We start from the raw sequence: 10,105 nt of genomic DNA on the forward strand, positions 1-10,105 counted from the left end.
CACACCTGCCCGGCCCCCGACGGGGCGGAGCCGCCACGCGCGCGCCCACACCCCGCGCGCCACCGCCAGGGCCACTGCCGCCGCTGCTGCTCACCTTGTCCCCCACCATGAGCACAACACCAGCCTGCACCCTCTACAAGCCCGACTCCCGGTGCAGCTGGCCACCCGGAACCCTGAACGCGACAAGTGTCCGCTCCACTAGCCACACACGCCCTGAAGTCAACAGGTCACACCAACTTAGCGAGCTCTGGGCTCGGACCTCATATACAGAGCCCCATCATTCCCACTTAAACTCGCATGGTAGGTATATTCACTCTGCTGAAAGTCACATAATACATATCTGTCTTTCAGGAAATATCTGCAAAGTGTGGGACAGGGCCTCAGAAGCTAGCAGAACTTTCACACGTGTCCATGTTCTGGGATAATGGCCTTACAAGTGTTGAGCAGGACTTCGACCGGAGACAGACTACTCACGTGCCTCTCCCTCCCACAAACACCCTGTGCCTAGGCACTTGAAAGCCCCGGTCAGCTGTGAGTCTCTCTCTGTGTGTGTCTCAGCTTTGCATTCATTTGCATCCTGTTCCCAGCTAGGCCTCTTATCTGCCGGTGACCTGGACAATTGCCCCTCCACAGTCTCAGTGTTCCCGAACACGCTGCCAAGAGCTCACATCTTTCACCAAGCCCAGGACAGCCTGTGTGGGCAGCAGAGGGGAGGGGTCATGGGCACCTTTCCAAAGAAGGGAGTCAGTCCCTGCAAGTGTCCAGACTGACTGCACTTTCATTCCTGAGTCAAGTTGATGGCACACGGGGACCAGGATGCTTGCATTTCTAAATGGCCGTTCCTGCGGGGTGGGAGGGAGTGTGGTTAAAATCAATTACATTTGAAAAGGCAGCGTCAAAACTCCCTTCTGCCTTGGAGACTAATACTCCCACAATAAGGTCCTGTAGTCACATGCTAGAAGCTCTCTGGGCACTGGAAAGTGCCCTCGGGGTGGCGAGAACAGGGTTAAGAGGACACAGAGGATCTGGAAAGATGTGTAGGTCCCCAAAGCCACCCATACTTTCCGAATTAGATGCATCACTCACCCAAGGAAACAAGGTTGACCACAACCCCTGAACAGCCCCTGCAGTAAAGAAACTAGTTTACCTACATAACCTAGTTCCTTTCCCAGCCTTGAAGAACCACAGACTTTTGCTGACTTGGTTTTGTTTGGAGTATCACCAGTTCACCTGCAGAAGCAGCTCTGTAGAAAGGACTGAATTCTAATGCAAACCTATCCCTTTACAAAGGAGGAAGCAGGGGCCCAGAGAGAGCAAGAACTTGCCACACACTGGATCCGCCCTGGCCTCTCTCCCCTCCCCAGGCTCGGTTCACACTAGGCTCCCTCCCAAGGATCGCCTCTCCTCTGCTGACCCTGATACCCTGACTCTGGCTCTCACAGGGAGCAGCTCCTCCCTCAAAGAGCCGCTCCACCCTACCGCAGCCCTGTGAATATTTTTTCTTGGCCGGGATAATGGGAAGGAAACCCTGGAAAATGAGTCTTTAGTTAATTATTCTCTCATCAGAGGCAAAACCAGGGCCAGGAATCTGGCACTGAAACTAGGAATTAGCTTGTAAGCTAACAGACTTTGGGGGGGGGGGGGGGGGGCGTGGTGTCACAGAGTCACAGCAGGTCCCAGAGCCTGCTCTTAAAGAAGCTATAGAGATCCTGAAACACCTCACATGTGCACACGTGGTCATACACTTACTCCCAGGCACACACTTGGTTTCACAGACACACTCACGTGGACACAGATGCATTACTAGTCACAGACACACCAAGATGCACACATATACAGGGCTACAAACACATCATACATGCTTACACACATGCCGTGTTTACTCACTCACAGGCGCACACACACAGGCACACACATTTATATGGACACACGTGGTTACACAGACACACTCAAAGGCACAAGCACAGTTTTACACACATACACAGACAACCTAACAGATACACTCATAGACACACACAGTTATACAGGTACACACCAACACATAGACATAATCATACATACACAATTACATAGCACTCTTACATGCACATACATGGTCCAAACACAGTTGCATTTATAAACACACTTACATGCACACACACACACACTTGCCTATGTGGCTATGGAGCCTGGCAGCAGGCAGTAATCAGCAGGACACCCACATCTCCATTGTCAACAAATGCCCCTGCCCGGTCTGCTGTCCCTAGGTGCTCCCAGCATGGAGGGCAGATGGTTATCATTGAGCATCCCTTCCAATACTGTCTTCTTGTGGCTTCTGCTCCATTATTCTTCTCCCTGTCACTGTGCCAAGAAAGCAAGGCAGAGAGAGACAGAGATCTGAGTCCCCAGGTACCTGGCCAGGAGTCCTAGACCTCCCAGGGGCTCCATTTCCCTGTCTGCAGGTGACAAGAGGTGAGCAGTGTCAGACACAACTGGGGAGGACAGTGGGAGAGTAGACCCGGGACCCTGGGGACTGATATTGGGCCTTAGCCATGTATGTCTTCTTGGACAAAGGTCTTCCCCTTGGAGAAATGGCCTGAGTGCTCCCTGTGCAGGAATGTACGGCCCATGTGAGCTGAGGAACCTCCATCTTCAAGGTCATTTCTCTTCCCAACTCATCAAGGAGCCCATCCCTAGGTCCAAACCCTTCTGTGCCCCATCACCTCAGGCTCCTCCACACCCCCAACTCTGAGGTACAGTGTCTTTACAACTGAGCAGACAGAGGGCTGTTTTGTTGTTGTTTTATTGTTGTTGTTGTTGCTGCTGCTGCTGCTGCCACCATAAGATCTCTCTAGATTGCACACATTAGCCTCAAATTCCCTGGCTCAAGTAATTCTCCTGTCTCAGCATCCCAAGTAGCTGGGATCACAAACTGATAGCAACATTGAGAGTCATTGCAAACCAGACTTCACTCAGGTTTAAACTTTAAACCTTCCCAGTTTTTCCACTAAAAATGGAAAATACAAAGATTAGAAACCGGCCAGCTGTGCGTGCTGCCCCCCCCTCCCCCGCATGCGCCCGCCCCTCCCACACACACACACAGAGCCTCTGCTCACCCACTGGCCCTCATCTGCCTCTTTCAGCCTCTTCCACCTCAAGGCCACTTCTAGGCTTTTCCCTCACCTAGAATGTGTGTCCCTCTGCTCTTAGCCTTTGCCTTCCTTCTGGCTCCACAGAGCGGAGATCAAAATCACCCTCTCTAAGGCAAAGACTTTGATCTACCTCTCTACAGCCACTGTTGCTTCCTCTGCTTCCCATCTCCCGGAACAACCCGGCTCACCTGCTAGTAGGAGTGGGCTAGAATGTTCAAATTCAAGGATGAGGAATGGGACAGAAGGGAAAGGAATTTAGACAGGAAAAGAGTTGGGGTCAGAGCAAGATATCAGCCTTCACTTTTGTCAGGCGTGAAGCTGTGATCAGGGTCTTCCCAGGCCAGCCACAGAGTGTGCAGAGCCTGGGACCTCTTTTTTTTTTTTTTTTTTTCCTTCCCATCTCTCAGGACTGCCTGGGCCCCAGCACCTTCTCCTTTCTTTAGGAAGACCTCTGATGGCATCCCAGGAATTTGAGTCTCCTGGAGAGCTGAGAAAGAGACAGACAGACAGATGGGAGGAGGAGTGTGGGTGTGTGTGAGGTGGCCTGGGTCCAACCACCACCACCACCACCACTCCCCCTCCCCCAACCCCGTTGGCCATCCCCAGAAGCTTGGCAGCAGGGAACAGAAATAGTGACTCATTCTAGTTTCAGCCAATGAGAGAGATCTGTGCCCACCTGGCCTTGGGTGGGGCATGAGACCAGAAGTAAGGCTGAACTGGGAGGGACAAATAAGGAAATGGATTGAGACTAGACAGTTGCCGGGAGACAACATACTGAGGCTGGGCTGGACATCCTTTCCCTAGGCTGTACCACCCAGCATCCTCGAGGGTCCTGTGTGTGCCTCCTCTTCTTCCAGGGTGGTTGGAAGAGATGCTTCATAATGCTCAATAGAACAAACCTGCAACAGAGAGGAGCTTGAAGACAGAGTTAGCTAGTGCAGCATCTCTATGGAGGGTGTGCCCTGCCTGCAAGAGAAGGTGACCAAGAGTGCTGCCTGGGGGCCGGAATTCCAGAGAAAGGTCCTGGACCTGGATGGTCTGGCTGAGTCAGCTAGAAAGGGAGGGGTGGAAGAAGGGATGTGGGGACCTGCCTGTGAGTCACTGCCCCCAGGGGCTGGCAGGGTTCCTGGTGCTGCCTGCCCTACCTGGTATCACGAAGGTCTGGATTTAAAGCCCAGCCCCCATCCCACCTCCTCTGTGACCTGGGCTAAACAGTAGGCAACAATGGTGACTCTGAGGTAGTGCTTAGCACAAAGTCCATGACCATTTATATACCAACGCATTATGTATGTGCACCGTGTAGGATCAACCAGCTCAGAGCCTCAGATCAGTGACACAAACCACAGGTCGGGGACCTCCTGTCATTTGCTAAGAACTCACAGGTTTCCTGAGGTTGCATGCACAGGTGCTTGGGCTCAAGTGCATGTTTGTAGGTATGTGACTGTGACCTCCCGTCCTGTCTCACCTCTCTGTACCCTGCCCCATCTGATGCCCTGAAGACCCTGAGAGAAAAGCCCTCCTCCGCACCCACTTCTGAAGAAACCCTCACCTCTGCCCAGGGGCATCAGAAAGCCCAGCTGAGGAGGAGGAGGAGGTGAGAGGGAAGGGTGGAGTGGGTAGAAGGAACAGCTGGTGCAGAAGAAGCCTGAGGCCTCACCTAATGCTCTGGAAAAGACCAGGCTTCCTGCTTGCTTCAACTTGCACCATCACAGGCCATGGGTCCTCCTTGCCTTCATTGCCGCCACCACCCCCACACCCTCCCCCCACATGATTCACAGCATCCCACCAACCCCTGGCCCTGGAGGAGATGATGAGCTGAGAGCCACCCCTGCCAGGAAGGCTGGGGAATAAGTCACTCCAGGTTGTGTGACACAGATGGGTTCAGCAGCTGACCCCGTGCCAAGTCCAGAACCCTCTGTCTCAGCAACCTGAATGCAAGCCTGGTGCTGCCCCAAGTAAGAAATCGTGCCTCGGGCAGAGCCACTATCTCAGCCAGGGCTCAGTGTTCACAGCGGTAGTTCCTGGTAGAAAGAGCTTCCTAGGCTGGACGAGACGGGCTGTCAGCGCTCTGTGTGCTCCTTGACTTTGGGGGATTCACTTCTCCTTTTTCGATCTCATCTTCTCTACCTGTTCATCAAAGCCCCTAGAGTTGTAGCTCCAAGCAACAGTGAGCCACCCAGTGCAGGAGCTGGGACCCTAACCAGCACCCCGTCCAATAGCAGCAAGCACTCTTAGCCAGTGAATCATCTTTCCAGTCCCTTGCTTTTGCTTTGTTTTTGTTGTGGGGGTCAGGGAATGGCTGGGTTACAGGCAAGACTGTAGTCCTGTTACCTCGGCCTACCAAGTGCTGGCATTACAATCAGGATGCCCAGAGGTTTGGCTTTTTGGAGATTCCCCCCCCCCCAATATTTCCAGTCGGAGGTTGATTGACTGCATGGATTAGAACCCGGAGAAAGAAAAGCTGGGTGGTAGTGGCTGACGTACGCCTTCGATCCCAACCACTCAGGAGGAAAAGGCCAGAAGAGGTCCTCTAAGTTCAAGACCAGCCTAGTTTACAGAGGGAGTTCCAGGACAGCCAGGGCTACACAGAGAAACACTGTCTCAAAAAAAAAAAAATAGAGAGAGGGAGAGAGAGAGAGAGGGAGGAAGGATGGATGGAAGGGAGAGAAAGGAAGGAAGGAAGGAAGGAAGGAAGGAAGGAAGGAAGGAAGGAAGAAAGAGAAAGAAAGAAAGAAAGAAAGAAAGAAAGAAAGAAAGAAAGAAAGAAAGAAAGAAAGAAAGAAAGAAAGAGAGAAAGAAAGAGAGAGAGAGAAAGAAGAGAAGGAAGGAAGAGAACCCTAAGATAGGAATGGCTCACAGTGTAGTTTTGTAATCTCCAAGCCTCTACCTGCTGCGAGCTCTCAGGAAATTGGCAATGCAAATGGCCTGAGGCCTTGCTCATCCACCCAGCTTGCCTGCGGAGCCCTCCAGCTACTCTGACTGTCTGCCACCTTCCTCCCAGCCTCCTCATCTCTGGCTCCCAAGCACCCCTTCTCAGTTCTCTTTGCACATCTGCCCCCCACACACACACCTCCCATTAGAAAGAAGGGTGGATACTCAACTTTCTCCATTTGCACTCCCATCACCTCATGGTGCTCCCGTCAAAGACTGCCAACCCTTTTCTGAGTCCATCTGATACAGTCCCCAGAGAACATAAGCCCTTGATGGTAAAGACGACAGGGGTGGGGGGCTCCCCCATCACTGCTTCCCTGTAGCCCGGCTCATCTGCAGAGACAATGTCAAAGCCAACGGACTGGATGAATGAATGTGGCAGACTCCTGCTGGCCTCCAGTTGAGCCTAGCTAACCGTGTGTGAAAAGAATGAACAAATGATTGGGTGGTATCATTAAGTCACCAGTAAATGGGACTCTGGAGATAGCAGGACAAGGCCCTTGAGACCTGGGACGACAATAGCTGCCAACATTCCAGAGAGTTCTTGCGGCTGGGACAGTTTGAGCATTTCCCGTAATGTGATCCTTTTAGTCCCCGTGTGAAATAGTCACTGTGACTACCTGGACTTTATATACGAGGAGTCTGAGGCTGAGTCACGTACCCTGCCCAAGAACACAACTGGGAAGTGGGTAGCCTGAGATTTGAACCTAGTCATGATCTGCCCCTGCCTCTGCTGAGCACGGCAAGCCGAAGGAGGCTCCCTGGAGGAGGTGTGGCAACATCTGGCCTGAAAGAATGAGCCGATTGCTGCAACCTGGAAGGGGGGCATTTATGCAATGGGGAAATGGGCACGTTGGTGTGGCTGGCAGAGTGGAGCAGAAAGGACCCTGAGGAAGAAGCCAGCCAGGTGTTTCTGTAACATGTCTCTGTGTAGCGGGGCCCACCTCAGGATGCAGAAGCTGGAGGCCAGCCAAGTGTTGAGTGAGCTCCGGGGTCTGTGTGGGGTAGAATCTGGCAGGAGAGCAGAGTCCTGCGGCTCATGGGTTGGTACAGCTGGGGCTGCTCACTCCGAGGTGCTGCTGCTTGGTCCCCATGGCATGGCGGCATCAGAACCATCAGCTTCCTATACCATGGTTTCAAGTACGTATGTCAGAGACATCCAGAGGAAGCCACCACCCCTTTTGTGATCTACCCGCTTGGAAGTCAGCCAGTGTCACTTCCACAATATGGGTCACAGCCGTCACAAGGGTGCCTGGACTTGGGGGAGGGGACAACAGGGTGTCCTCAACCTGGGGCTCGAGACCCCATCGGGGTTGCCTATCAGATATTTACATTAGGACTCATAACAGTAGCAATGTTACATCTATGAAGTAGCAACGAAAATAATCTCGTGGTTGAAGGTCACCGCAGTGTGAGAAGCTGTCTTAAAGTGTCACAGCATGCCAGGCGGTGGTGGCGCACGCCTTTAATCCCAGCACTTGGGAGGCAGAGGCAGGTGGAGTTCTGAGTTTGAGGCCAGCCTGGTCTACAGAGTGAGTTCCAGGACAGCCAGGGCTATACAGAGAAACCCTGTCTCGGGGGGGAAAAAAAGTGTCACCGCATTAGGAAGGTTGAGGAACGCTGTTGTAGGTGGTGGAGAGGGTCCTGGAGGGATAAGACCCTGGGTCCATTCAGGAAACTCATTCCATCCCGGGAGATAAACAGTACAAGTGTTGGCCAAGGATGCTCTGAGGGTAGGCTTTATGTCTGAGATCTTTTTCTCCTCCCTTTTATTTAGAAAAATACTGTAAAGGAGCCAATGAGATGTCCCTGCAGGTACAGACACTTGTCACTAAGCCTGAAGACCCAATTTCAATCCCCAGGACATGCATGATAAAAGGAGAGAACCAACCCCCAAACACACACACACACACACACACACACACACACACACACACAGCGCGCGCGTGTGTGCTATTACCAGCACTGAGACTGAAGGGTGAGGCAGGAGGACTGCCACCCTGAGCTACAGAATGAGTTCCAGGCCAGCCTGAGGCAGGAACCAGTCTTAAGCAAGGAAACAACACAATACCAGTCAGTAAACTCCACAGGTCTGGCGGTGTGTGTGTGTGTGTGTGTGTGTGTGTGTGTGTACCACCACAGCTCTGGGGGCAGGGGTGTAGCTCTGGAGAATTTTACCTAGAGCTCATAGCAAAGTCACCACCAGCCTGGGTCAGGTTCCAGTGACTTCAGCAGCTTCACACAGGGTCCCTCCCAGCCAAGCCCTCCCCTGGATGACTTATTCTCTCTCCAATGATCCATTTCCCCTGTTTGCTTCTTCCTGTAAGAGCACTGAGCACTCTGAGCTGGTGCGTCTGGGATCTTTGGCTATAGTGAGTGTGTGCGATTCCCCCTCGCAGGATATGCATTTGCAGACCAGCCGTTCTCGTTGCCGTGGAGGATGCGGTGTGCTAATAGACTACCTAAGAAGACTAAGAAACACCTCTAACGCACATTTGTTCCCTAGGATAACACAGGCCTGCCTGCTGCCTGATTTCACCTCCTAGACAGCAGGGCAGGTTTACAGTCCCTCTTCCTCCCTCCTTCCTTTCTCCCTTCCTCCCCTTTCCTTCCTCTCTCTCCTCTCCTCCCTCCCCTTTATTCCCTCCTTCCTTCCTCCTTCCACCCTCCCCTCGCTCTCTTCCTACTTTCCTCCTTCCTTGAGTTGCTCTTAAAGGGAATTTTGTTTTACCAAGAGGGAAAGCAACTAACACAGAAGTGACACCAGGTATTTGAAATCTCACGCACAAAAAAAGAATAAAATAAAATAAAATAATAAAATAAAATAAAAATAAAACCACCACGGCTAAGATCATAGGTGGAGTGCTATCAGATACAATAGATAGTGTGGATCCACAAAACGTCTTGTCAGTGCTTAATTTAATTCTGCTTTATTTTATATCTTTTCGACCATGTTGAAATGGTTTTTGGATTATTAAATTAAAAGTAATCAAGCCGGGCGTGGTGGCACACGCTTTTAATCCCAGCACTTGGGAGGCAGAGGCAGGCAGATTTCTGAGTTCGAGACCAGCCTGGTCTACAAAGTGAGTTCCAGGACAGCCAGGGCTATACAGAGAGACCCTGTCTCGAAAAAAACAAAAACAGGGCTGGTGAGATGGCTCAGTGGGTAAGAGCACCCGACTGCTCTTCCGAAGGTCCAGAGTTCAAATCCCAGCAACCACATGGTGGCTCACAACCATCCGCAACAGGGTCTGACTCCCTCTTCTGGAGTGTCTGAGGACAGCTACAGTGTACTTACATATATTAATAAAATAAATCTTTAAAAAAAAACAAACAAAACAAAAAAAACAGAAAAACCAATATAAAAGTAATCATGGGGGGAGTGGAGAGATGGCTCAGTGGTTCAGACCACCAGATGTTCTTCCAGAGGGCCTGGGCTTGATCCCCAGCACCCACATGGCAGCTCACAACCGTCTGTAACTCCAGTTCTCTGGAATCCAATGTCCTCTTCCGGACTCTGTGGATACAGACATATACACAAACACACAGGCAAAACACAGTACACATAAACTAGTAACCAAATAATTTTAGATAAAAGTAATAATGGGACGTATATAAAAGCTTTCCTGGAAAACAATAACAAAAAATACTCGATAGTGACAAGAATAGAGAGGCAGCTGTAATCGTGGACATCACGCTGGTTGTAGTGGCACTTAGAAGGCAGGGACCTGTAGATATCTGTGAGTTCGAGGCCAGTGTGATCCACACAGTGAGTTTCCGGCCAGCCATGGCTACACAGTGAGGCCCTTGTCTCACACACAAAAGTGGAGAATTGGGGCTGGAGAGACAGCTCGGTGGCTAAGATCACTTGTGGTTCGCAACACTCACAGCTGTCTATAGCACCAGTTCTGAGGGTGCGGACACACTCTGGCCTCCCTGGGCACCTGCATGCACCATGCGCACATGCATGCATGCATGTGCACATAAGCGGAAATAAATAAATAAACCCCCTTTCTAAAATCCCAAAATCCAAAACATCGACA

This window comes from Mus musculus, chromosome 15, assembly GCF_000001635.26.
Source record: "Mus musculus strain C57BL/6J chromosome 15, GRCm38.p6 C57BL/6J".
NCBI lineage: Eukaryota > Metazoa > Chordata > Mammalia > Rodentia > Muridae > Mus > Mus musculus.